Genomic DNA, 27,680 nt, shown 5'->3' on the forward strand with positions numbered 1-27,680 from the left:
GATCTAGTGGCCTTTCATGTCAGCCTGAAGGACTCCCTTTAATATTTCTTGTAGGGGATGTTTGATAATGATAAAGTCTTGGTTTTAGTATCTGAGAATGAATTCATTTATCTTTTATTTTGGGGAATGTTTTTGTAAGATACAGAATTCTTGGTTAAGTCTTTTTCAGCACTTTGAAAATGCCATCCCATTGCTTTCTAGTCTCCATGGTTTCTGGTGTAAAGTCAGCCATTAATATTGAGATTTGCCCAGAGTTGTGCTAAAGCTCAAGTTTGTGGGTTTTTTTTTTTCCTGGCACACAGATTCAGGCCAGTTTTCTGCACTTGCCCACTAGTCCTCTACCAAAACTCACTCTCACCACCATAAGGAGCATATACAAGGAGATTGACACAGGGTGTATGGGTGAGGTGCACAGAACCCTGGAGGTACCCATCAGCCACTTAGGGTGATCTGCAGGTGAAGTGTCCCCAGTGTTTCATGAGCAGCTTCTTGATGAAGTCTACAATATGGTTATTAGGATCCACATCCCTTTAATACCCTCCAAGAGTCCTATCTGCCACTCTCTCAGCCTCTTTGCATCCCCAGAGAACAAGACCAAGGTCTATATGTCTGTTACTTGATGACGGGTGGGCAAAACTCTTCTCACATTCCTTGGAATATGGTGCCAGATCCCATAGCTCCCACAAAGGTACTTATGTCTGTGGGTGGGTGCCAAATTGTTGTTGTCAAGGTGGGGATACATTGAGTAACATTTTAATCAGACATTTTGCTGACATCAGTCCCATATCATCCCTTTTTTTCTTGAATAAATGCTCCTACTATTGTTGTAGGCCTTTGGTCAATTTCCAGAGTTCTGAAAAAGTTGATTTAGACTATTTCTATTCTCAATGTTTCTAAGGAAGCAAGAATTTTCAGAAGTCCTTCCCTCACTATTCCAAAAGTGCTTCTCCTCTCTTTGTTTTTAATATAGTTTATGGTCATCCATCATCTAGACTTAAAAATTTTAAACTTAAAATAGTTTTGCAGAATATCTATACCAATAAGATGAATAAACTTTTAGAAATGTAAACTTGATGTAGGTATCGCTTATTATTTAAGCTCTTCAAATTCTCAGGTCAGATCTTTCTGAATAAAAATCAAAGATCTTATGACATCTAGCTCTAAATTCACTATTTTCACATCTTTTCACACCTCCATTGTATGTGTGCATCCCTCTTTAAACCACTTTTTACATAGTATGTGATTATTTTGCCATCTTTTCCTGCACTACTTTGATGGCTGGGATTACAGAATTTCAATTTTTTAAACCCTTTGCTTAGAAAAATGCCTGCCACATAGTATGAACTACTTGAATACATACTTGCTAAATAGTTGGATGAGAGAATTAAGAATCATAGACAAGGAAGTTTGGAGAAGGAAGATATTAATAGGGGGATCATGGTGCTAGCTGTTTTTAATCAGAGAAAAATACTTTTGGATGATTTTCCTTTCTTCCTTCTCCAGCAAATGATAAATGGCTTTTTTCCTTTTTCTTCCCTGGTAAGGAAAATCCCCTTAGCTTATAATGCCTCCAAGTGCACTAAGAGTTAATGGTTCAGAGCTCAAAGGAAAAGACTTGGCATGGGCAAGGATGGGAGGAGAATTATGCAGCCAAAATATTTCTCTTCATTTTTTCCTCCAACTCTGGGAAGGGAGAAAACATAAAACTGAATATTATATTAAGCATTAAACAAGCATAATATTCTCACTCTATGATTAAAGGATAGTGGTGGTGTTGTGATGATGTCAAGTATGATAAAATAAAATAAATTATAAGAAGTAATCCTGTTTGTAGGAAGTTATACTGGTTGACATGTCATATCTTTTCCATTTGTAGTTTCCCTACGTTTCTGATTTGTTTCCAACAAAAATCAGTGTTGGTAAGATGAATAAAAACCTAAGCATGGGAAGAAGTTGATGGATAGCTTTGTGTGGTGTGCATGGAAAAATCCTCTTCAGGAAAGAATCCAAATTACTAACTGGAAAAGGGTGGGAAGAATAACTCATGTCACTAAAAAAAAAATTTATGAAAAATCAAAAGGTCAGAACTTTGGGTATTTGTAAGTTAAGGTGTATTTTGACTTATCCTGGGGAGATTCAAAAACTACAACTGAACTGAATTACTTCCAGTGAAATTACTTGGCTCAAATAATTTCCTATTTCATTACCTTGCTTGCCATGTGGACAAGTGAAATAGACCAATGCAACTTAGTGAGCAAATTACATAATATTTTTGGGAGACCTTGAATCATTATAGTGTAAACTATATTGCATCCATATTTCTCTTCATGTACAATTATTATAATCAACAATTAGCTATTCAAAGTAACCAAAACTTATCTTAAACTTTTTTATACTCTTTCTTCTGTATTTAGAAATGTAGTATAATTTCCTGTACAAGAAGAGACATTTATGTGTGACAGATAGCAATTCTATTGATTAGTTTAAAATCCAGAATTAAAAAACTACAGATAATAAAAGTTGGCTTTTCTATCACTTTAAGATACTTATAATTGATTAAAATAATTAATACTAATACATTACTTTGGGCAAGTTATTATCTATTAGTTATCTTGTATTTAGGAAAACAAATGTGCTAAAAACATTAATCTGAAACATACTGCATTCCTCTTTCCTTTGGTATCCCAGTTATAAATATAACATAATTATTTTATATGATATGTCATATATCTTTTTAGTTCAGTTTATTTCCTTTGAATGTTATATATATATACACACATATATACATATATACCTTTTCAATTTGCAACTGTAATATATATTGTTAAACATAAATGCTCAATGAAGAAAGTATGATAAAGCTGCGACTAGAGGTAAGGTAGCTCTTTAACAAAAATATTTTTTCCTTTGTGTAGATTATCATACCAGAATAATGTTATACAAACTCCTTATAACCTTTTATTAACTTAAAGTATTAATAACATTTTTCTAAGTCGCTAAATTTTTGTATTATTCTTTTTTATATTATTATAATTATACCATTTTTATATTATTATTTTTTGTTCCAGTACTTAAAATATTCTACCCTGTCCCCAGAGGCAAAATTGCTAACCCTTCCCCATCTATATGAAAAGTATTACTAGTCCCCCTTTATAGTGAGGAAAGTGAGTTACACAAAGCTTAATTTACTTTCCACGTGCACACAGCTAGCAAAAAGTTAAGCTGAAGTTAGAACACAAGAATGTTTGGCTTCATGTTCAGTCCACCTCTATTCTTCCCCTTCCTATACATATTTTTGATCAGGGATTTAACAATGTGAAGATCCCTCCCACAAGAAAAGGAAATGAGTATCTTCTGATCTCTTGTAGCTTACTGCTTATTGGTCTTCAAATCAAACAGTGTACCATGGTTGACTGAAAATAGAGTTGTATTTCTTTCTCATAGCACTGTAGATAAACATAAAGACAAGGACTGTCAGAAAAGGAAATAGCTGTCTTAGGGAGGACTCTTGGCCTGGGGATAGAGCAGGGGATGACAGTTGTCAACCAAGTAATGGAGCAGAAGAACTCCCAAAGAGAAAGGTTATGGATTAAAAATAAATAAACAAATCATAATAGAAGGCAAGTAGTGATTGAAATAGCAGTCAGCATTGGGACATCCTGGTCAGATGTTAAGATGGGGAATGAACTCAAAAGTAGATTTAGAAAGACAGTTTTTCTAGGACAGATTAATGTTTGGAATAGGTGGGAGTTTAAATCCTTAGGTTACAAGACTTAGATTAAAAAGGTAGAACTTGAGTTGGTTTTAGTTTTAGAAAGGGGAGCAATCAAAGAAAAGACATATTACTGCCCTAGATGATGGCTACAGTAGTGGCTAAGTTTATAAAAACAACATTAAGACTTAGGGGCATGTATCTAGGGTATTGTTAGAATGCAAGCAGAGAGAAGCCCCAGGGTACAGCAGGACTGAGTTAACTTCTCTGGTTTCTGTCTCCTTATATCATTAATGACCAACCTCAGGATTGGTTCTGTACCCAGGAAATGCCTGAACATACAGATGTCCCCTGAGTCATCTTAGCTATATGAAGGGAGGATGATGTATCCAAAAATTAGACAGATCACTACAATAAACAGGAACAACAGAAAAAAAAAAAGAAGAAAAGTAAGATTTTGAGAAACACCCATGGGGCTTTTCTTCCTTTCTTAAATTTCTGAATGACTAATTTTTCCCTGGACACCATGAACATCAATTACTCATTCCAAAACTGCTTAGAACATTTTTTTTCGTTTTTTAAAACATTTTTCAATCATTATTCCCAGTTTATATAAGCAGATTTTAGATATAGCTCCTCTGAGCTTTCTTATGTTATGATATACAGGATGCTGTATTTTTGAATTGGGTAAATTTCCATTTGCTTTATGTTCAGGCCTCCCAGGATCTTGTTCTATAATATTGAAGAAAAGCAACTTGATTCCATAGAGGCTTCGTGTAAGTTATGGTAAGTTATGGCATTCTCATAAATGTTGACTTGGGCTACCCTAGACAAGAAGTAAAAAGAGATACTCCACAGAATAATCAGCAATAGTGGATAAGAAATCTCCAGTTAGATCCAAGAGGGAGAGTGCGGCATGTATTACAGTAAAGTGATTTCAATATAGCTGTCATAGTCTATAGTATATTGTTGTGGTTAAGAGCATAGACTCAAAGGTAGGATAACTGGGTTTCAGTCTCTGCTCTGCTATTTACTAGCTGTGTGTAATCTAGTGAAGTTCCTTAACTTCTCTGCATCTCTGCTTATTTATTAGAAAAATGAATATATAACTAAAGGGCCTATTTCAAAAGCTATTATGACACTTATAGGAATGAATATATGTAAAGTGCTTTGAATAGAACATTGCAATAAAAATGATTATAATTATATACTATATTATACATTATAAATATTATGTTATTATTATTGTCATTCGTGGTTGGTGACATACTATACAGTTTTTGGCAGTAAGTAATCCTAGCATGGCCAAACCAGAAGTGTGCCCATTTTCTGCTCATGTAACTAGAATTTTACAGAAACTAAATTGAGACTGCTAAAACTCATTGACTAGTCTGTACTAAAAATTACTTACAGGTAGTAAGTCATATAACTGACATTTTGATTAACCTAATACCAGTTTGATTAATACGAGCCTTGAACAAGAGGGCTCCTACTATGCCTTCTGTAATGTAAATGTGCTCCTGACATACCCTCCTTTGCCACATTATGCAAAGTGTGGACTACAGATCCAAAGATATCTCATCAAGTTTGATCTAATCAGGGTAGGAATTAGGTTTTGGCTCTTATTCTCAGGACATCATATTTGACATCAGTTTTTCTCATAGTTGTGTCATACTTCCACTCATATTGTTTAAATTTAGGGCGAACCAACCCACTATGCTGCCCCAATATTTTGCAAGTTTTTGAGTTGATCGGCAAGATGAACACCACTTCTTTGCTTCTCTTACTTATTAAAACACCTATTTTACTTGTATTGCTTCCAGTTAAAAAGTGACCTCATGCTTGCTGACACATGTTCAGTGATTGTACAAGAAATGTTATATTTTGTCTTTCGTGCGTCGTCAGTTTCCTTTTCTCACTCTCTCGCACTTCCACCCTCCAATGTCTTTGAAGTCACTGTCCATTTGACATGAAAAATGTACTTATAGTCTTGTGGCTAATTATTTCAAGGAGAGGTGAAAAAAAGTCTTGAATATGGCATGATGAACTCCATCTGCTTCAGCTAAAGGGATTGCACACTTCAGAATTTCTTTGCAATGACAACTTTTCAGCAATTTACTTTTGCTAAACATTGCATTCTGTTCCTCCAATGCTGGACTGCTCTTTGACTGTCTCTTCAGAGAATTAACCCTATCCCACAGCACATTTTTAAAAATCATAAACTTTGCCTGTGAAATTTTGTGAAACTGAATTGTCTTTGTTAGTTTTACCAAATTATTATCACCTCTCATGTCATTACTCAGGTCTTTCGCTTCTGGCTCTCTCACTTTCCAACACAAAAGTCAATAATCCCCCAGGGGTTGACAGTCTCATTCAAGACTTGAAGTAAAGAGCTATAGCTGGGGCTTGAGGCCAGACTGAAGAGAACTACTGGTATCATTGGTATATGATTATTATCTATCTCTGCTACTCTGCTTCTTATCAGGAATGTTTCTCCTGTTGCCATCACACAGGATTATATGAAGTAAACACTCTTTTTTTTTTTTAAAGATTTTATTTATTTATTTGAGACAGAGAGAATGAGAGAGACAGAGAGCACATGAGAGGGGGGAGGGTCAGAGGGAGAAGCAGGCTCCCTGCTGAGCAGGGAGCCCGATGAGGGACTCGATCCAGGGACTCTAGGATCATGACCTGAGCCGAAGGCAGTTGCTTAACCAACTGAGCCACCCAGGTGCCTTGAAGTAAAACTCTTTTTTTTTTTTTTTTAATTTTATTTATTTATTTGAGAGAGAGAGAATGAGAGAGAGCACATGAGAGGGGGGAGGGTCAGAGGGAGAAGCAGACTCCCTGCCGAGCAGGGAGCCTGATGTGGGACTTGATCCCGGGACTCCAGGATCATGACCTGAGCCGAAGGCAGTCGCTTAACCAACTGAGCCACCCAGGCGCCCGAAGTAAAACTCTTAAAGAGTTTTGCAACTACCCCCAAGGCTGGGACTGCTTCCTACATGTGCTACCTAGTATTTATATAATCTTAGATAGGTTATTTAGACTCTTTCCCTCAGATTTTTCATATGTTAATGAGGATAATTAATATTGGATTATTCCTGGTAGGGTTGTTATAAGGATCGATCAAGATAATTTAAAGTGTTCCATATAATGCCTGACACATAGAAATATCAATAAATAATAACTATTTTTATTTTTGAAAATAAGCATTCTTCAAAAGTCTTTGTGAAACTAGTGATTTAGATTAAATCATCTTGTATTAGGATATTATTAAACATTAAAGAACTGGAATTAGTTAATGTCTAGAAGTAAATAGAACTTTAAGAATAAATATATGACTTTATAACTTTTTGCTTACACCCTAAAGTTAAAGCACCTGAGGAAAAAAAGACAAAATAGCAATAATATTATTTAATTTTTGCTAGGTCCAAGAACTAAAAAGATGGCAACTGCCCAGGTCAGAATGCATTTACTTCTTGGTGATCTGTTCCACTACATTATTGTTGCATTTTCTGAATTTTTATACATATTCTATACCTAATAATTTAGTAGTAAGTATTACACTCATGGGTTGTTTTGTTTTTTTTATAATTGTTCCACATATTATTTTTCCCTATGATAGGTAATATAGCCCCAATGACTTGGTTAAGATCTCTTGGAAGACAGGTGTGTATCTTAAGTTTTAAAACAGGACACCCTCACCTCCTCATCTCATATGTGGAGATTATGTAAACCACTACTGAATTACTCATTCTGGTCACTCCATAGTTTGAGAATATTGATTACATGGTGGACCTGGATCTCTCTTCAGGGAAGGACTTGTTGTCAGTGTGACTGGGAGTGCTGTTGATGAACAGTGTTTAGCTGTCAACGATCGAAGGGATGCCTTGAATACAGAGAATTGCCTTACCCAAGGTCAAGACCCTTCCTAGAGTGGCCTACCTTCTTTTTGAGGCATCCCTGACCATCCTAACTAAAATTGCAACTTATTTGCCCTGTAGCACTATCCATGCCCTTCTGTTTATTTCTCTCTATAGCATTGCTATATGACAGCCTTGATATTTTATTTATGTGTTATTGTTTCTCTTTCCCCATTAGAATGTCAGCTCAAGGAAGGCAACATTTGTAGGTTATTTTGTATCCCAAGTTCTCAGAAAAGTACCTGAAACATAATACTTGCTCAATGATTGTTTATTACATGGTTATGAACTCTAGAGTGAATATACCACCCTCTGTTGAGAGAGAAACAGACAATATTCAATAAAATAAACAAAAGCTGTGCTTATATTTTGAATTTTCTCCAAGTTCAGATTCAGTAATAAAAGATGCTTGTCTATAATAATGAAGCTCTACTTTGTTTTCCCCTTGGTTATTGATCCATGAATGTTTACTTAGTCAAAATCTAGGAGGAGAGAAAATATGTGTGGCAGTCATTATAGCTCCTTTTCAGCTATCTCTATCATTTAAAAAAATGTGTCCACTTTCTGCTTCCTAAATTAGGCTTCAAATCTTCTTACACATATTTGACTCTCTGTTATCTCACAATGTGACTTCACACTCAGAACTCCCTTTTTAAATAAAGACCATTTTTTTCAATAGGTTTTTCATTCAAAGCCTCACCAAGACACAGCTTTATAAATTCTCCTCTCTATCCCTGCTCTCACTACCAGGCATAGCAAATTATTAGCAAATGAGACTCTGCCTCTCTGTCCAATCAGACTTCTAGGTCATTGATCCCAGAATGTGCCCAGCAAAGTGTTCCCTGACTTCTGGGAGTGGGAGTTAGTTTAAAATATTCTTGTAAAAAAATTTTATCAGGGTATATTTTACATATAAAATACATCCATTTCAAGTATGCAGTGTAGTGATTACTAATGTTAATGAGTGGTGTAACCATCACCATAAATCCGTTTTAGACTGTTTTTATTCCTCCAATAAGATCACTTTTTCCCATTTACAGTTAATCCCCATTCTTATTTCCAGCTTCAGGCAACCATTTCTGGAAACATTTCTCTAAAAAGTTTGCCTTTTTGTAGATATTTCCTAAAAATAGAATTATACCATCTGTAGGGTCTTGTGCCTGGCTTCTCTCACTTAGCATAATGTCTTGAAGTGCATCCATGACATTGCATGTCAATAGTTTCTATTGCTGAATAGCATTTCATTGTATGTATATGCCACATTTCATCTCTCCATCTATTTTGTCTATCCAATGGATGGGCAGCTTTTCAATTTTCAGGTATGATGAATAAGATAACTATGAACATGTCCTTGTGGGGATATATGTTCTCGGTACTCTTGTGCAAGTATTTAGCAGTGAAATTGCTCAATCACATGGTAGTTTTATGTTTAACTTCTTGAGAAACTGCCAAACACTGTCCAAAGTGGCTGTGCCAATCCCATTCTCACAGCGTGCTTCTCCACGTTCCCATCAACATTTGTAATTGTCTGTCTTATTTATTGTAGTCATTCTTGCAGATGTGAAATGATACCTTACTGCGGGTTTAAATTGCATTGTTGTGGGCAGGGAGATGGGAGTAAGCCAAGTTAAACATCAAAGACCCTGCTGTTTTTACTGATGTTCACTAGTTTTTTCTAGAATGATCACTCACTAGTTTTTTCTAGAATGATCACTCTGCAGGTTGTGAGAAGCCTTTGGTTAATTTCTAGAGTTCTGAAAGAATTGATTTTGCTGATACTGTGTTGCTTTTGTGGAGATTTACCAAGTTCTTACTCTATGATACCACAAGTCCTGTCCCAAGTCTAAAATGTTGTGATGAGTTTTAACCTTATAAAATCTATCCTTATTTAGAGATTTCTTATTTTTCCCTTTTTTATTATTTATATTGTTATTATTTTATTATATTTATATTATTTATATTATTTTATATTATTTAACTTCTCAAAATTTAAAAAATTTAAATTTAAATTAAATTTAAATTTCTCTTCATTGTCTAGCCACCATGTGTTGAATACTAGTTTTCTTTTCCACATGCATGTCATTACTCTTTATCAGTATTTTTATGATATAAGTATTTTTCTAGTTTATATTTTTGTTAAAAATGACACATTTATTTATACTTTTTTTAAATACAGAAAAGTTAGAAGAGCAAATAATAGCCCACTGAAATGTTGAAATGCCACTCAAATACTGTTATCTGTATACTACCTTACTTACCTATTTCCCTATTTACTTATGTTTCTAAAGTTTCATGTAGATGTAATTTTTACATGATCACACTGGCCAGTGAATGTAGAGACATTCAATAATCACATGCAAACCTTTTCAACTTTCTGTTACTGGGAAAATGCCATGATGATAATGATAATAGTAATAGAGATAGTAACAAAGACTTATATTGTTTCTATTATGTAGCAGTTTCTGTCTTAAGCACTTATATATATAATATTATATATATGTTATGTCCACTCTCTAAAGTAGGAATTACTATGATCTCCATTTTGTAGGTAAAGAAACTGAGGTACAGGGGCTCCTGGGTGGCTCAGTCGTTAAGCGTCTGCCTTCAGGTCAGGTCGTGATCCCAGGGTCCTGGGATCGAGCCCCGCTTCGGGCTCCCTGCTCAGCAGGAAGCCTGCTTCTCCCTCTCCCACTCCCCCTGCTTGTGTTCCCTTTCTCGCTGTGTCTCTCTCTGTCAAATAAATAAATAAAATCTTAAAAAAAAAAAAAGAAAGAAACTGAGGTACAGAACAGTTAAGGAACTTGTCTGTGTCACTTAGCTAGAAAATACTGTAGCTGAAGTTTTAGCTCCAGAATCTTTATTGTCAAATTCTATTGATTCCATGATTGCATGAGTTTACTAGGACACAGAAGGGTTAAAAGAGTTGTTCGACCAGTTACTGGTAAAACTGAGGCTTTGGTCCACTCACATTCTAGAGGTGACAGAGGGCAACGATTGGGCAACCCAAATACCTGTGGGTTTAAGATGGTTCTTACTGGAAAGAGAGTTTGGGGAAGAAGAGATTCCTATTGTCCAGATTATCTGTGGACTTAAGCTGTGTTCCAGAGAGTGTTTCCCTGCCTATTTGTCTATAGGAGAGGGTGATAGACAGTTCAGATGTACCCAGCTAGAAGAATATTGCTGTAGCAACAGGAGTTTGAATTCCAAGATGAGGTCTTAAAACATCTCACCTTAGCAGCAATCTGCCTATGGCAACATCCTAGCTATAGAGGCAGGACCACTCCAAGCCTACAGAGAGATGCTAGAAAAAGTATCCCCATCAACTACCTGCTTGGGCATCTGTGCCTTTCCAGATAAACTGGCAGTCCAGTCTGACTGATATGATACTCTAGAGTCTAGCTACAGAATTGATGGCTCTTACATCCTGACAAGTCTGTGCATGATGGCAGCATACACATTGATTATGTCACTCACACATATTGGCCAGTTCAGATACACAGACCTTTCTAGATTACCCTAAGATGACCACCCCAGGCAGAACATACCCTCTCCCCCCTCAGAACTCAAGAAAGTCTCGGCCCCAGACAGCACACAAAGTGGGAAGAGGCTCAGCTGAGATCTCTCCAAATTTTCTCTTTAATTATCTTTCATCTGCATGAAACTTTTATCTTCATTTCCCCATACTTTGTCTGGGCATAGTTTTTATGTGGTCACTCCAGCCAGTGAATGCATTGACAGGTGACAGGTAGTGACAGCTTATAAGAATTTTCTATGTTTCTGAGCATTTGTTTAACTATCAAATGTAAACTTGGGATTTCCTAAACAGGTAATGTTAAACATATGTCATTGATTTTGAACTCAATACAGTGCATAAAAGTATTTAGGAAAATCACATGAACCTCAGAGTATCACAGGGAAATACTTCGGAAGGATCTGCTTATGCCTTCTGTAATATGTATATAATGTTCAAAGAACATTATATATTACTGTTTCAAGAGTTTTATCATTGAGTTTATTTAGTGGTAACTATGGAATAAATGTTCTGTTTACCATAATATGTATGACTAAGCAAATTAGACATAATTAACACATGCTAGATAGTATCACTATTAGAATGATATGTTTTATAGATGAGTTAACTTTGTTAGAGGAGACATAAGTGACATTATTTTTTACGCCGTTATAATGTTTCACTGAACTTCAGAATCTGGTAGCAAACTTTACTGGAGGACTTGGTTAACAACAACAGAGTTAAGGAAATTGTTTCCCTTGGCTCATCACCCCAAGTACTCTGTAAAAGTATGGTACTGCCCTGCATGTCCATATAGACTCAGTGATGTGGCCATTCCTTCCACTATGCTTGTCCCTAGTGACAATTCTTGACAGAGTCTTTATGATTATTGCATTTTGCCTTTTTGTTTATATAGGAGAGTCCAATAGAACATAGTTTAAGTCTTCAGTTGTGATTCCCATCCAGTAACATAATCAAGTCAGTTTTTTTAGAAAGGATACAGGCAATGTTTTTCTTTATCTTTTGCAAGAACACTAAAGAGATCTTCCCAAATGTGTCTTCTGTTTTCTATGGATTATTATAATAAATCATTTTCAGATAATTATTTTCCTAAATCTACAAAAAATATTATATCTCCATGTTACAGAATTGTTGATACACCTTGTGCTGAGGTTTAGTGTGTAGATGGATTTCCTCATCCATGACTGGGGAGATTCCTATCCCAGAGTAAAGATTTACCAACAGATAACCAAGAGAGAAAAAAGGATGAAACATCTGGTTATAGGTGTTTGCTTTTGTGGTTGTTTTAAGATGTAAGAGAAGTGGCAAATGGCAATTCAATGTTAAAGAAGAAGATGTTATAAAAAATGACAGAAACATTTAGAAATCATAGTGGTTTAAGTTCATTTAAAACAATGTTTTACAAGTGTGGTCCCAAGAACAGCAGTCACTTTCTTTCTTTCTTTTTCTTTCTTTCTTTCTTTCTTTCTTTCTTTCTTTCTTTCTTTCTTTCTTTCTTTCTTTCTTTCTTTCTTCTTTCTTTCTTTTTTCTTTCTTTCTTTCTTTCTTTCTTTCTTTCTTTTTCTTTCTTTCTTTCTTTTTCTTTCTTTCTTTCTTTCTTTCTTTCTTTTTAAACACATAGCTCCTTATTTTTTTTTCCTTTTTTTTTCTTTTATTATTTATTTATTTATTTGAGAGAGAGAGCACAAGAGGGTGTAGGGTCAGAGGGAGAAGCGGACTCCCTGCCGAGCAGGGAGCCCGATGTGGGGCTCGATCCCAGGACCCCGGGATCATGACCTGAGACGAAGGCAGTCGCCTAACCACTGAGCCACCCAGGCGCCCAGAACAGCAGTATCTTTCAAGGAATTGTTTCACTTCACCTAAGTTATCAAATTTGTGGGCATAGAGTTATTTATAATATTCTTTTATTACCTCTTTAACATCCATGGAATTGGTAGTAATAGCCCCTCCTTCATTTCCTATACTAGCAATTTTTATCTTTTCTCTTTTTTTTCATGGTTTCCTTGGCTAGGTTTATGCATTTTGTTGATCTTTTAAAAGAACCAGTTTGGTTTTATGTAAATTTTTCCTGCTTTTAATTTAATTTGTTTCTGCTCTTGTTTTTTATTATTTCTTATTTTCTGTTTACTTGGATTTAATTTGTCCTTCTTTTTCTAGTTTCCTAATGTGGAAGCTTAGGTTTCTGAATTTAGAGCTTTCTTCTTTTCTGATACATGCATTCAATGTCATAAATTTCTTTCTGAGCATTGTTGTCACTGTATTGTACAAATTTTGATGTGTTGTATTTTTATTTTCATTTAGGTCAAAATATATTTTAATTTCTCTTGAGATTTCTTATTTGACTAATGTGTTATTTAGTAGTGTGTCTAATCTCCAAATATTTGGGGAATTTCCAGCTATCATTCTGTTATTTATTTTTAGTTTCATTCCATTGTGGACTAAGAGCATACTTTATATGATTTTTCTTCTTTTAAATTTGTTAAGGTGTATTACATGGTCAAGAACATGGTCTATATGGGTGAATGTTCTTTATGAGCTTGAGAAGAATGTCTATTCTGATGCTGTTGGATGAAATATTTTATAGGTGTCAACTAGATCCAATTGATTGGTGGTGCTGTTCAGTTCAACCACGTGCTTACTGATTTTCTGCCTGCTGGAGCTGTCAATTTTATCAACAGAGGGATGTTGAAGTTTGTACCAAGTAGTGGATGTGTCTATTCCTCCTTGATGTTTAATCAGATTTGTCTTGAGTATTTTGACATCCTGTTCTTAGGTGCATAAACATTAAAGATTGTTATGCCTTCTTGGAAAATTGATCCCTTTATGCTTATGCAATGTCCTCTTTATCCCTGATGATTTTCCTTGAGCTGAAGTATGCTTTATCTGGACTGAATATCATTACTCTTTCTTTTGATTAGTCACTAGCATGGCATATTTTTCAACAGTTCCTTACTTTTTAACTTATTTGAGTCTGAAATTCTATGATATTTGTAACTGTTTTCTTTCATGGGTCTTGTTCTGATTTTGTTTTGTTTTGTCCTTTACTGTTTTTTTTTTCCCCTTTTCTGGTTTAGTTCAGCATTTAGTATGACTCCATTTTCTCATTTCTGTTAGCATATTGATTATATTCCTTTAAAAAATTTTTAGAGGATGCTCTAGAGTTTCAGCACACATTTATAAGTAATTGAAGTCCATTTTTGCACAATGCTATAATGTTTCATGGGTAGTATAGATTCCTTGTAACAGCACCCTCAATTCATCCCTCTCATCTCTAGTAATATCACTGTCATTCATTTCACTTATCTGTAAACTGTAATCCACAAATATATTGTTGCTATTATTATTTTAAATAAACTAATGTCTATTAGAGTAATTGAGAATAATAAAAATAAGATATTTTATTTTGGAGGTACCTGGGTGGCTCAGTCAGTTAATTGACTCTTGATTTTGGCTCAGGTCATGATCTCACGGTCATGAGATCGACCTTAAGATTCTCTCCGTCTCTCCCTCTCCCTCTATCTCTCCCACTGCTTGCACTCACTCTCTCTCTCTCTCTCTAAAAAAAAATATATATATATTTTACCTGCATTTATTTTGTTCTCTCTTGCTCTTCTCTTTGTAAAGATCTGAGTTTCTTTCTTTCTTTCTTTTTTTTAAGATTTTATTTATTTATTAGACAGAGAGAGACACAGCGAGAGAGGAAACACAAGCAGGGGGGAATGGGAGAGGGAGAAGCAGGCTTCCTGACGAGCAGGGAGCCCGATGCGGGGCTCTATCCCAGGATCCTGGGATCATGACCTGAGCTCAAGGCAGACGCTTAACCACTGAACCACCCAGGCGCCCAGAACTTTCAACATTTCTTAAAAGCAGGTCTACTGGCAACAAATTCCCTCAATTTTTTTTTGTCTGAGAAAATCTTTATTTCTTCTTCATTTGTGAATGACAGTATTTCCTGTAAAGTAGTTTTCTTTGAGTCCGGACCTTTGTTATAAAGGACAGAATACTATAAGCATATTTCCAATTGGTTATCTCGAACCCTTCCCACCCCCCCCACCCCCCCATCCCCGCCCCCAGCAACACCCTGCCAGAAACATGACAGAATTTTCCTCTGATTTTTGCCTTGAAAAATTTGTGGACTCCTGGAGATAAAACACAGAATGTATGGCAGCCCCTTTCAGGCTAAGCCCAGGAGTTTTTAATCTCTCAAGGTAGTTCAAGATCAGTCTCTAGCAATTAGTCACTTACACGTTTTTTTTTTTAAACATTTTATTGTGGAAAGAACATTGAATATGAGATTTAACTTCTTAAACAATTTTAAGTACATATCGTTGTTAACTATAGGTAAAATGTTGTACATTTAAATATTCCAACCCCGTTGCTGTTGCCTATGGCTGCTTCTGATCTTGGCAAACTGTGAACTGTGTATTCCCTTGTCTCCAGTTCTCAGGGCACTGGTTTGCCCTGTGATTTCAATTCTCTGATGATTCTAAGTAGAGTTGTGGTTGTTGTTTTCATTGTTTTATTGAGGAAATCTCCACCACTACTTTCTTTTCTTTTTTCTTTTTTTTTTTTTTAAGATTTTATTTATTTGACAGAGAGAGACAGCGAGAGAGGGAACACAAGCAGGGGGAGTGGGAGAGAGAGAAGCAGGCTTCCCGCAGAGCAGGGAGCCCGATACAGGGCTCGATCCCAAGTCCCTGGGCTCATGCCCTGAGCTGAAGGAAGCAGCTTAATGACTGAGCCACCCAGGCGCCCCTATTACTTTATTTTCTAGAATCTTCCAAACTTTTGTGTCCCAGGAAATGGCTTACAGCAAAGAACCACTTTTCCCCACATGACTTACATAAAACAGTTTACTCTCTTTCATGACTCCCTTAAGACTTACAGATAACCCCTTCCTTAATTATTACAGGGTCAGATACAGACCTCAAAATTCCCATTCTTTGTCTCACAAATGATTAGCAGAAATGTTTGTTTCCTAATACTAGCTAGATACAAAGATAAATACATCTTGTTCAGCTGACTGACTGAGACTCTCTCTGATTATAAAAACATTCTTTATTATATAATTGTCCTACCTATAAATTATTTATTCCTGCTTATATATGTCCAGAGCAAAACCACCCTGCTAAGAAACTCTAGTATTGAGATCTTGGGTGCTCTCCTTATTGGAATAGCCTGAATAAAATCATTATCCTTACTTGTCTGGATTTTGGCCTTTGACACACGTCCTAGCATGTTTATACATATTTCCCCTTGTTCTATGAAATAATTTTAAAGACTTTATCATTTTAACTTGCTATGAACTTTTCAACCTCAAACTCTGACTGATAACTTCAAGATATAGTAAAACTATTTGGCATTTGCTCATATTATCCCATGCCCAAAATAATCAATCATGCATTATTAGTTTCAAGAAGCAAGTCATGATTTTAATGTCAATTTAGATAAATCTGTGATATTATAAAGAATGACTATTTTTCAAAATGCAATTTTTATTTTGATAGCTTCCATAGAAATTATTATATTAAGATGGTTTTCCAACATTTTGACAATTTTAGAGTTCTACATGATCTTGTTTTGTTATCCAATTCAAATCCTAATACCATATTGACACAGAGCTTGAAATAAATGCAAATAAACAAAAATATATACCCTAACTCTAATCACACATGCTTTTAGGATGCTCATATATGATGCCTCTTGAAATCTTATGTTCTGAGAACCACAGATTTTGATAGTCAGATTCAATTACATCCTATCCTTGGCAGTATACATTCTTCTAACAGGATGTTAAAATGAAAATCTTTCTGTTCTAGTTCTGGCTGAGACTTCAAATTCCACAAAGAAAACAATAGGGAGCAAGGGCTTCCACATTCCACACTGAGATGATATACTGCCTATGTCGGGCTAGCGAAGTAAACAGCAAGGAAACAAAAATGAAATCTGTTTTTTTTTTTTTTTCTGAGCTCTAGTTAAATATTTATCAGAGTATAAAAGTTTTGAGGTTGAAGAAGCTAAGAGAAATATTTTTTTGTCTTTAGATAAAGGTGTTGAACTGCTAAGGCATTCTTTTTCCCTTCCCTCTACTCAGAGTCAGAAAAGCAAGGATGGTATTTTATTCTTTTTTTTCTTTCATTTTTTTAATTTAAATTCAATTAATTAACATATAATGTATTATAGGTTTCAGAGGTAGAGTTCAGTGATTCATCGATCTTATATAGTACCCAGTGCTCATTACATCACGTGCCCTCCTTAATGCCCATCACTCAGTTACCTCATCCCTCTTCCCACCTCCCCTCCAGCAACCCTCAGTTTGTTTCCTATGATTAAGAGTCTGTTATGGTTTGTCTCCCTCTCTGGTTTCGTCTTGTTTTATTTTTTCCTCTCTTCCCCTATGATATTGTTAACTGAAGTCACTCAGAAAAGTTTTAACCTAACCATTTGGAGACCTTGAGATATATATATGCTCTGGAGTGAGAGAAGAGCATGCAAGTGCCTGAGGAATCTCTGAGAGAGACAGGGAGAGAGAGAGAGAGAGATGACATAGCCATCACATATATCCTGCAATAATAAATGGGTATTTTCTGTAATCTACACTATGCAAAATGAGAAAGAGTTGGCCAGGAATAGATTTAAAAAGGACCATTTTCAGGTTTGATATTACCCCAATGAAATATGTACACTTTCAGAAATCCAAGGATGAAGGAGGAAGCTTGAGTTGGTAGGGGCAAAGGACAAACAAAAAGATGCTATCACCCAAGTAACTGGAAATACAATAGAACATTCCAAGAGAGGAGTCAAATTTAAACATTTGCTAAAGCAAAATCATAACGGTACTAGATAAGTAAAATTATTCCTTCCCCTACCTCCCTTTTCTTCCAAACTTTTTCACCCTGAAGAGGATAGAAATGTGAGTTAGCAGGCTGAGGGTGGGGAATAGAGAAGAAAAGAAGCAATGGTTGGCAAAATAGAGAAAATGAAGGCACATTCCCTTACTTCAGGCTCCATACCTGAACAGGTGCAACAAGGGAGAAGTAGAAAGATCACTGATTCTAAATGAAATTGGGCTTTGACAAGTATATGGGTCTGGACATTTTAACTACTGAAATAAGACCAGATAAAGACATGAGAGCTCCCTTAGATGTCACCAAAGGACAGGACATAACTAGCCCCATGGAAAAGTTTCAAACAGGCAAAGGGGACATAGAAGACAATTGTTTTCTGCCTGTACCATATGGAGATGTTCTTTTAGTGTAAAGTTATAGGAAATTGCTGGCATTTAGCACCATCAAAAATCAGGGTCATTTTAATCAAAACTCCCTTCATGAACATATCCATTAACTTCAAGACACAGTTTAAGTCTCGTATCTCCTAAACTGCCCCAGTACTCAATGATATCAAATTCTTGGAACTCTTATAACACAGATTTCCTCCACTTTCTCTTTTGAGTTTGTTATAAAATAGCTTATGTTGATTTTTGCTTTAATGAGATATAGTTGGCCTACAATATAAATGGAAAACAGAGAGAGAGAGAGACCTGGAGACCTAATGGCATAGATTCCAGTCCAGGTCTGAAGACCTGAGTATCAGGAGACTTAGGGCAGGAGATCATGTCCTAGTTCAAATAGGCCCTTTTTTGTTCTATTCAAACCTTAGATGGACTGGATGATAGCTACATTGTGCAGGGACATCTGCTTTACTCAGTCTACCAAATTAAATGCTAATTTCTTCTAGAAACACCCTCACAAACACACCCAGAAATAATGTTTAATCACCTACCTGGGCATTCCATGGCCTAGTCAAGTTGACACATAAAATTAACCATCACAGGAATCATTCACTATGAGCCCCTTTTTATCTGGCATCTTATACTCAACATAATTATTTTGATATTTATCCATATTGCAGTGTAGAATTCCATTGCCTGGATATTCTACAATTTATTCATTCACCTTTTGATGGACATTTGAGTTGCTTTCAAGTTACTACTATGTATAAAGCTGCTGTGAATATTTGTGTACAGTTTTTATATGGACATCTGCTTTTTTTTTCTCTTGGATAAATGCCTAGTTGTTAAATAGCTAGATCATAACATAAGTGTGTGTTTAGCATTCTAAGAAACTTCCACACAGTTTTATCAAGTTATTGTACAACTTTTATATTCCCACCTGCCATGCATGAGACTTTTAATTACTTCGCTTTCTTACCAATACTTGTTGTTATCTGACTTTTTAATTTTACCCATTCTATGAGTATATGGTGGTATCTCGGTGTAGTGTAAATTTCCTTAATGACTCATGATGTTGGGCATCTTTTCATATGCTTATTTGCCATCAGTTAGAATTACAGCTAATAACCCAAAAGGATATAAAATGGAATCATAAAAATACTCAACCTGAGGGGCACCTTGGTGGCTCAGCTGTTAAGCATCTGACTTGGCTCAGGTCATGATTTCAGGGTCCTGGGATCAAACTCTGCCTCAGGCTCCACACTCAGCAGGGAGTCTGCTTGTCCCTCTGCCACATCCCCAATTGTTCTCTCTCTGTCTCTCTCTGTCTCAAATAAATAAAATCTTTAAAAAAAAAAATACTCAACCTGAAAGAAGCAACAACAAAAAAAGGACAGTTAGAAAACAAATAACAAGGAAGTCATTTAGTTAATAATATCAATAATCACATTCAATATAAATGGTCTACACACTCCAATTAAAAGACAGAGATTGTTAGATTGGATAAAATCCAACTATTGTGACCTAAAAGAAACCCACTTTAAATATAAAGACATTAATGGGTAAAAGTTAGTGGGATGGGAGAAGATACCATATTAACATTAGTGAAAACAATGCTAAACTGGTTATAATAATTTCAGACATAATGGATTTCAAAACTAATAATATTAAAAGGGATAAAGACAGTCATTTCATAATGATAAACGGAATCATTTCATCCAGGCCTAGGATACTAAATGTATGTGCACCAAGTAACAGAGCTTCAAAAAACATGGAAAATGAACTGATAGTACTACAAGAAAAAATATAGAGAAATCCACACATGTAGGGCCAGATTGCATCCTTCTCTCAGTGATTGATAAATCAAATATGGTGTCCTTAAGGATACTAAAAACATGAACAAAACTACTAGTCAACATGAACTAATTGATAATTATGGAGCCCTCCATTTAACAACAGAATACACACTCATTTCAATACACACATTTCAAGTACACGTTTCTTTTTCTTTTTAATGATTTATTTATTTATTTATTCATTTGCTTATTTAAGAGAGAGAGGGAGACAGAGAGCGTGCATGTGTGCACAGGAGTTTGGGGGGAAAGGCAAAGGGAGAAAATCTTCAAGCAGACTCCCCACTGAGCATGGAGCCTGATGCAGGGCTCAATCCCACAGCCCATGTCCTGAACTGAAACCAAGAGTTGGTCACTTAACCAACTGAGCCACCTAAGCGCCCCTCAAGTACACATTTCAAGTACACAAGAGTATTACCAAGAAAGGCTATATTCTGAGCCAGAAAAGAAGTCTTAAGTTAAAAGTTCTCAAATTAAACAAAAGATGTTCTCTGACCAAAATGGAATTAAATTAGTAACTAGTAACAATGAGATACTGGGAAAATCTTCAAATATTTGGAAACTACAAGATAAATTTTTAAATAACCCATGGGTAAAAGAACACAGGAAAAATAAATTAGAAAGTATCTTGAACTGAATAAAAATGAAACACAACATATTGAATTTTTTAGGATGCAGTTAAAACTGTACTTAGAAACAAAATTATAGCGCTAAAAACCTATAAAAAAGAAGAAAATTATCAAATTAGTACTTTATTCTTCTATTAAGAAACACAAAGTCCTAGAAAATTAATCCCAAAAGAGACAGAAGAACTGACAAATAAATGTGAGAAGTAGAAATAAATAGAAATAGAAAAACAATATGGAAAAATAAAAGTAAAAGCTGCTTCTTTGAGGGTACCAATAAAATTGATAAACCTCTAACCAGATTGATAAACAAAATAGAAGACCAAGTTAGGAATGGTATCACTCCAAACTTCATTCACATTCAAAGGCTAATAAGGGAGGGGCACCTGGGTGGCTGGGTCAGTTAATTTTTCAACTCAGGTCATGATCTCAGGGTCACCAGATTGAGCCCCACATCAGGCTCTGTGCTGGGCATAGGGTCTGCTTAAGATTCTCTCTCTCCCTCTCCCTCTACCCCTCTACCCCCAACCTCCAATTCGTGCTCTCTCTCTAAAAAATTTTTTAAAAATTAAAAAAATTTAAAAAACCCACAAAGGATAATAGGGGGATATAATGAATTTTATGCCAATAAATTTGGCAATTTGGATGAAATGGAAAGCTTCTTTAAAAGACACAAACCAACAAAATTCACTCAAAAAATAGGTCATTTGAATAGCCCTACATTTAAGAAGTTGAATTATTAGTTAAAGGCTTCCTATAAAGAAAAATCTAAGATTTTTCTAGCTTCACTAGAAAATTCTACAAAACATTTAAGGAGAGAATAATACCAATTCTACCAAAAGTCTTCAAGAAAGTTGAGGAGAAAGGACTACCTCCCAAATCTATAAGTTCATTATGATTCTGATGCCAAAACCAGATGAAAACATTACAAGAAAACTAAAGATGAATATCCTTTATGAACATGTAAAAATTCCTAACAAAATTTTAGCAGGTCAAATCTGAAAATAAACCAAATAGGGTTTATTCCAGGGATGCCTGCTTAGTTTAAGATTTGAAAATTAACCAGCGTAATTCTCCTTATTCACAGCTCAAAAAGGCAAAACCACATGATCATCTGAATTGGTGCAGAAAAAATGTTTAGCAAAATACATCATCCATTTCTGATAAAAACTTCCAGTAATCTAATAGAAGTGAACTTCAAAGGAGATGATGAGTTGGTCTAGGAAAGCTCTTTATCTCTAGGGATACCTGGATGTCTGGTTTGTGACTTTTAGATCAATATAAAGGCATCCGGAGATTATTGCATGTTGTTTTAAGGTCTGAAACTCTCCTGATGACCCTAATGGTCAGTTGCTTTAGTGATGTTTGCAACTGGCATAACCACTTTGACAAGACTGCTTGACCAGTTAAATGGCCAACAAAAGGTTCTCAGGGAACTGTCCTGAAGCCAAAATTCCTTGCACAAATGAGCTTGTTCCAGAGAGAGACATAGGATGGTACATGTGTGGTTTATGCATATGAATAGTGGCCCTGGGGAACTCCCTTGTGGAATATCTTTCAGACACCTGTTGCTTGCCTGCAGTCTCTTTTTGCTTTTGTACCTTATCCTTTGCCTCTAAGAAATAGTTTCACATCCGTGTTCTCTGTTGAGTCTGGTTGAATCTTTCAAATACCCACAATGGGCAAAATCTTTGAAACTGGAAAAAGGGCATTTATGAAAAGCTAGTAGCTTATACCTAATAGTGAAAGACTGAATGCTTTACCTCTAAGATTAGAAACAAAGCAAGGTGGCACATTATCATTATTTGTAATCAACATTCTACTGGATATTCTAGCCTGTGCACTCAATAGAAAAAGAAATAAAAGGCAATCATCTTTGTAGGAAACCCTACAAAATCTACAAAGAAAGCTATCAGAACTAGTAAATGAATTTAACAAAAATGCAAGGATACAGATGAATTTACAAAATTAATTATATTTTTATTAGTGAACAATTGGAAATTGAAATTATGAAAATAATGCCACTTACAATAATATCAAATATATGGAATATTTAGGTAGAAATTTGACAAAAGAGGTGCGAGTTCTATACACAAAAATTACAAAACCCACCTGGGATAATATATCTGAAAAATGGAGAAATATCTTACATTCATAATTTGGATAACTCAGTTATTATTAAGACATCGATTTTCTGCAAATTCTTACTTAGATTCAATGTAATCCCAATCAAAATCTCAGTAGACTTTATTTTAGAAATTAACAATTTGTTTCTAAAATTTATGTGAAATTATAAAACATTTGATTTTCAAAAGACAGTGTTATAGAAACAAAAAGGCAAGAAAAGGCCTGGGGAAAATATATGCAAGACCTATATCTAAGAAAGAATTTTTGTCTTGAATATATAAAGAATTAACCTAATTCAATTAATTAGAAGATAATGCAGCTTAAAAATGGGTAAAAGATTTTAACAGACTTTCTTGTTTTGATTTTTATCTTTTCATGTGGGTGAGCCCTGCATAACCTACATTTATTTGAGCTACCAGCACCAATCATAGTTAGTAAAGATGTTTTACATATGTCTAAACCTATTGAGAAGAATTTAAATGAAAACTGCTGCCATAAAATTTGAACTTTTTTCTGCAGTCTTTATGAAAGTTATCAATGGAATAAACTTATGTGAATATTCAGACTACTGAATACAGCAGTTATGAAATGCTGTAACATTCTTCCTGTTCAATTTTGGTGCCTTTTTTGTTTGATAGTCTAGACATAGCCTGTGTTTCTTAGACATGTTTATAAATGGATTGGAAAGGTGGTCTAAATAAAGGCATTACTGAAATACAAAGCATCTTTTTGTTATACATTGTTGTTATTAAGAAAAGATTCCAAAAGAGCGCTTCTGGCAATGAGTCATATATTCTGACAGATGTTTTCTACAGATGAGAGGTCAGCTCCACCTTTCCCAAAAATGTAAGTTTTAGGAGAGGTCTTTCTTACAGAGCCCTTGGGAAATAAGTTGTAGTGTGGACTGTGTTTCTTAAAACAACTTCTATTGTGTTTGAAATCTAATGGCAAAGGTTTTTTCTGGTAAATAAATGATTTTGAAACTTTAAAACTTTCAACATATTTTGCTCCTTGATTCCAAACTACAGCCTTGCAAGAGAACTTAAAAATAAAGGAATGAGAGAACACTAAGAAAGCTAATTTTACCTTATGAATGTGACACTGAGTGTGAAGACAAAGATTCTTTGTGTCTTAAAATATGGAAGAGGCTTAAGAAATTTCCTGATTAAATCTCCTTTTTTCATAGATAAGGAAACTGAAGCCTGAAGTGGGTAGGTATATGGAGCTAGGAGTGGAAACCAAGCCATAATGCTACTTCTAGTCCAGTGTTCTTCCCATTATACTTTCTGGAATGACAGAAGGAAATAATCTCTGACAACATAATTAAGAGGTCAAATAACTTGCCCAAGGTTAGAGAGCTAGTAAGTGGCAATGCTGGGACAAGAATCTAGCTATCTGAGAACCCAAAGCCCATTCTTTATACTATACAATTATATTCTTTATATATTGTTATAAAACCAATTGAAATGTGTTTTTGTTAAAATATATTTGAGTTTCATGAAAGAAGCTTTCTGGTTTGGCTCATCATTGTATTTAGCATATTATAAATATTCAATAAATATTGGATATTCATTCATCAATTCACATATATTGATTCTAATGTACATAATGTTTAACCTGATTGTATACCAACTATTCACTTAGAAGACAATGGACATTTGTGTTGGCTATAATTCTCTGACACCAAGAATTATCTCCTCTGAAACTCTCTTAGAGATACCTTTTTTATAACCCAAGATGCTCTGGACTAGTGAAAGAAGTATCTAGCTGATCTAATTTACTCATAGAAAAAAATAATAAAAGAATGGTATAGATTCCTATTAATATATGCAGATAGACCTATTCAACTCTATTTACTGATTTCATTTTCCTAGAGGAATGAAGAGAGATTGGGCTGAAAGAAAGATGAGAAAATGAGTGAAGGAAATTTTCCCTGTATAAATACATTTATCTTGATTCACTTAGTAATTCGGGATTTGCTCCTTGAACATCTGTCTCCAACTACAATTTCTCATTTCCTATTCATTTTTTTTAATTCCTCAGTTCTGATTTTTAAAAATATGTTCACTGCAATCTGATTATTGCCTATAAATCTAGTCCTAAGCTCCCATTATAACTATCATATTTATAATCAATATAAAGTTTTGAAACAGTATTTTGTAGGGAGAGAACATAGTGGATATACTTGTTCATACATGTCTCCCATAAATATACTAAAAATCAGCTGTGCCTTAAAAATATAGCATATGAAGAACTGCATAAAACAGTACTTTTGGCAATTTTTAAATTCTTTGTAAGTACTTCAATTATGTCTGCCAAGTACTTTTAAAATTTCCTTTAGCATACTGCAGTGATTAAGAGCAGACAGTACAAGGCTGACATATTTTACATGTTTTTAAAGTCTAGCATGTGTGTGTTGTGAGTTCGTTGTAATTGTATGTGCATTTGGATAAATGAAGTCTAATTCTCTATGTAGTCTTTGCTTAATTACAATCCAAAAAAGAAAATCGACTGTGCCTGCTTTAATATATTTTTAATCATTCCAAGAACAATTACTTAAGACATAAAGTTTAAAAAATATATTCAAACAGAATAAATTTTATCTTAATAAATTATACCAAAGATGTCAGCAACATATTAATAAATAGCTCTTACATATAATATTTAATAAAATCTGTGACATAAAACTTAGTAAATAATTTCCAAAATAATTTAGTAAAATTAAGTAAATAAAATGACAAAGGAAATGAAGTTGCAAATTAATGTAATAAGAAATGTAAATAGCCAGCAAACAGTTTCAGTTTGTTTCAGTGTCAGTAAACAATAAAATGAGGGAAAAATATCATAGTACCTCCATTCAAAGTTTAGTAAAACAACTAAATAGAATTAGGTATTGAACTTTAAATCTACACATTATAATTTTTTAAGCGGAAAAAAAGACCCAAACCAATGTGCACAATGTGATTCCAATTTGTAAACTAAGAAACTAATCAATGAATATAATAAATGTATCAAAGTGAATATGTGCATATGTATAACTACATGGAAGCCAGAAAAACATATTTAGCAAATTCAGTAGTGGTTACTTATGAGGGATGGATTTGACCAAGTCAAACATAAGAATAACTTTCCTGTGTAAATTAGAAAGAAAAATTGTGAAGTAATTGGTGATTTCCTTTTTTCTGACTCCCAGTTTAAAATGTAAGAGAAAGGAAAGATGATGGTACACTGGCTATTAATGTATAGATTTATAGCAATAAATATCATCTGCTCTATTAAATAAAATCAAGGAATTCTGTATATGTGGGGGAACCAAAGAAAATAAGTATTTGGACTACGGCCCAGGTAGAATTAGCCCTACTGGAAACTGCTAGTCTCTGGAAACTAGTTAGGTATCTATGATATTTCTTTGGAATCAAGCTTACTAGGCAAAGTTTTCAACATGATATATTAAGTGATAGGCAAAATACAGCACCCGAGAGTTAAGAATATCAGTCAGTAAGCAAAGATATAAGTATTTACAGAGTTAGCACCAAAGAGCTACTGCTAGTTAGAAACTCTAACCACTGGGTTAAGTTATTTTACAGGTCTCCATGACCTTGGATATGAGTGGGAAACAAGACAGGATATCAGGGTATAACATAGTGTACTACCCAGCTATTGAAATAAGGATAAGGGATGAGAAGACACAGTCCCAAAGAACAAGACAAAGACCACAGTAAGACCAGGTAAAGTATTAATTTGATGTTGAGATTCTGAGCTCCATACTCAGAAGGCCTGTCTGGAACAGAACAGGTAGATAATGCACTTGAATAAGATCTAGCTTACATCTTTCCTCACAATTTGACTTTACCACCAATAAAATATGAATTATTTTTCTTTCTGTCATCAAAAAATGGACACTTCCATTTTCCTATTATTCCCAATGGCACCATAATTTTTTAGTCCACTAGTCTCAAAATTTAAGGTTGTCTATAACTTTTTCTCCTCTACCGACTTCTACATATCTTGAAACCATAACCGAAGTCCACATGTCTTTATTTCATTCTAATTACTAAAAGAGTCTTCTATCCTTTTTCTGATCAACCCTCCACAGAAGTGTCAAGAAAATTTTTTTCATGTTAAATCTTTCTTACAAAGTCTCTATTAGGGTTCCCAAGAATACTAGCTGTGATGAAATATTGTTTCTCAGAAAGCCACACTCCCTGACTCTCCCTTCTCAGATGGTTTGCATTGCCACTAGTCTGGATAATTTTCCACTTTAACTCCAGAAACTGAGAAAAGTTTTCCTCGAAGTATAACAAAACAGAGTGGTTAAGATCATAGACTCTAAAACAGGACTCAATTGGTTTTGCAATTCACATCTACCACATTTCAGCTATATGACTTTAGACATGTGATTTAATCAATGAAGCCTAGGTTTACTTATTCATATGACAAGCATGATAATATTTTATGAAATTTTTACAATTCAATGTTATCTTCCATATAACATTTGTTGTTATTGCTTTGGCACATAAATATTAACAATCATCATTATAATTCCTCAAAATGACAGCATTTTCTTCTTTTGTTTTTTTTACCAGTGTATGCATGAAGCCTTTTAAAAGTACACAGAATATTTTTGTTCATGGGAAGAATATTCTGATCTATACTATATAAAAAGAAATAAC

The 27,680-nt window shown here is 34.6% G+C and overlaps 1 long non-coding RNA gene across 1 annotated transcript in view; it reads left to right on the forward strand.

Annotated features, from left to right (window-relative positions):
* The first annotated feature begins 4,323 nt into the window (after positions 1-4,323).
* The window catches only part of LOC145716549 (uncharacterized), a 60,268-nt gene continuing 36,911 nt past the window's right edge, over positions 4,324-27,680 (forward strand). Inside the window, exon 1 of the long non-coding RNA XR_014139318.1 lies at positions 4,324-4,498. This is a non-coding gene — a long non-coding RNA (uncharacterized LOC145716549). The remainder of the gene's footprint in view (positions 4,499-27,680) is intronic.

Source organism: Leptonychotes weddellii, chromosome 12, assembly GCF_054177405.1.
Source record: "Leptonychotes weddellii isolate Sample4059 chromosome 12, ASM5417740v2, whole genome shotgun sequence".
NCBI classification, from domain to species: domain Eukaryota; kingdom Metazoa; phylum Chordata; class Mammalia; order Carnivora; family Phocidae; genus Leptonychotes; species Leptonychotes weddellii.